The sequence below is a fragment of the Helobdella robusta genome, assembly GCF_000326865.2.
Source record: "Helobdella robusta unplaced genomic scaffold HELROscaffold_25, whole genome shotgun sequence".
Lineage (NCBI taxonomy): Eukaryota > Metazoa > Annelida > Clitellata > Rhynchobdellida > Glossiphoniidae > Helobdella > Helobdella robusta.
The window spans coordinates 1390838-1393542 of NW_008704310.1; positions in this window are offsets into that span (position 1 = coordinate 1390838).

The following is a 2705-nucleotide window of genomic DNA, read 5'->3' on the forward strand; positions in this document are numbered from 1 at the left end:
TTTATTTTGAATTTTAATAAACTAAACGTTCACCAAAAAACTTTAGTGAGAAAAATCGAACTACAAACATATTAACGCCAAACACTCGGTAGAATTTATAGAATATTGTAAAAATTATGATCTATTACCAACATATATATATATATATAATATATATATAAAACTTAAATATAGAAAAAAACTTAATATAGCGTTTGTTATAGCAGTTTTCACAAACGCTATCAAATTATAACTATTAATCATATCAAAAATAAAAAAGAATTGAACTATAATAAAAAAAGGGTATGTCTTTAATTGTCTTTTAAATTCAGCAATGTTCATTCAGGCATTCTGAGGGCTGACGGCAAGCCGTTCCATACGACAGGGCCTGAAACGGCAAAATTACGTGATCAAATCTTTAGCTGTCCATGAGGAACCACAAAAATGTTCGAATCGTCAGACCTCAGACGCACAAAATAGCAAGAATGAAAAGAGATGAACTATAATGAAAAAAGGTATGTCTTTAATTGTCTTTTAAATTTAGCAATGTTCATTCTGAGGGCTGACGGCAAGCCGTTCCATACGTCAGGGCCTGACACAGCAAAATCATGCGATCCAATCTTTAGCTGTCTATGAGAAATTACAAGAATGTTCGAATCGTCCGACCTTAGACGCACACCAGATGCGATCAACGTTTTTAATTTCAGTTTATTTGATAAATATTTTGGAGACAGACCGTTTAGTGATTTTAAAAACCGTGACAGAGATTTTAAAAACAACTCTTTTATTTATGGGCAACAACGAGTCTGCCAACTGCTGCCAGGTACCAATAGGAAGAAATTTTGTTTTACCCTGGTTAAGCTTCAATTCATTTTTTGATATCCACAGATTAACCTCTGGCATACATTCAATGAATCTCGTAATCATGTAGGTCGGTTTACGGGATAACGTAATTTGAATGTCGTCTTCATATGCGTGGCTTGTAAAATCATAAGAATCAATTATCTTCAACACATCAGATGTATAAAGCAGGAACAATAAAGGGCCAAAACAGATCCCTGCGGCACACCAGAGAGAACCACACTGACGTAGGACAAACATCCGTTGAACGAAACCTGCTGTGTTCGACCAATCAGATAGCTTCTGAGCTAATGTATTATTTCTCCAGATAATCCAAAACTTTGATGCAGCCTGAGCGTTAACATTTCATGACTGACACAGTAGAAAGCCGAGTTTATGTCCAGAAATGCCAACAAGGAAATGTTTTGAGCATCCATCTCACTATAAACCTTTGAGAAAACATGTAGCAGCGAGGTTTCAGTGGAGTGAAATTGTCCAAAACCTTATTGATGTGCAGGAATTATATTATTATCATTCAAATGAGCAAGTAGTTGTCTCGACACCATTCTTTCAATGAGTTTTGATATAAATGACAGATTACTGACACGTCAATAATTATTGACATCACTTGGATCTGTACCACTTTTTTCAGTAACGGCACAACGATTGCATGTTTACAATAGGGAAGCAACCTACCCTCATGCACAATTTTATCAGACTGGTTTTATATACACACACATATATATATATATTATATATGTTATATATATATTATATATATTATACAAATATATATTATATTATATATGTGTGTGTGTGTGTTGGAAGGAGACCATATTTTATACTATATTCATACAATATATATAGGTATTGAAAACTGTATAATATTCTAACGTTAAAAAAATAAATAATGATGACAAGAATTTGGTTCGAAATACTGAGAAATGTAATAAAAAACTATCCAACGCTAGAAATTCTGTAAATTTCATAAATTATTGCATATATATATATATTTTGTTAAATTTATTTGCCCATTTTGCATTTATCAACTTTTTTATTATGGACTCAACACAGCGTAGTTTTTGACATTCATATTTATTGTGAAATTGTGACATATTAGAAGCTGACAACGTTGTTTCGGCTAAGTAGCCATCATCAGAGCCTAAAACCAATGAAATATAAGAAATTTAATTAAAATAAATGAGAATTAAACGAATTATGTAAATTATTTAGCGGACAACATGATAGATAAGATATTAAAAATAAAATTGGAATTGAAAGTGAAGTTAAAATGGTACCTTGCGAAGGATGTAACCTAAAAGATAAATTTAATACTAAAACATGAAATTAAATAAAAGTACTAATTAATAAAAGGTTAAATAAATGAAACTAAAACTGGAAAGTTGGAAGAATAGGAAATACGTGTGTGATGAATGTGGTGTAATCACTAGTATAAAAATATTATGGAACGCTAAGTATATTCTACACAAATTAAATGCATAACTAAGATTATGTGGTTATAAAATGTATGTAGGAATAAAATAAACTAAAATAAATAAGTTAGTAAATAAAATGAAATACGATAAATGTACTATGAATTATGTAATGGGAATTGAATTTAATTAAGACTGTAATAGAGTAGTTAAAGATGTAAGTGTAGTAGATTTCCGACGTACACTTATAAATTGTGTATTGACCGGTAGAAAGCTGTCTGCCTGCGAATGATATTCATATTTTGGTGATACAGGCAAGTACAGTTGCTCACGTACAACGTTACACAGTAGAGCCTGATCCCGGTATTGAGAAAATAGTTGTAGGATGTGGTCGAAATTGCTTGATTGCTTGTTCAAAGTGAGTTTATGTTTGTTGATATACAGGGCCTCACG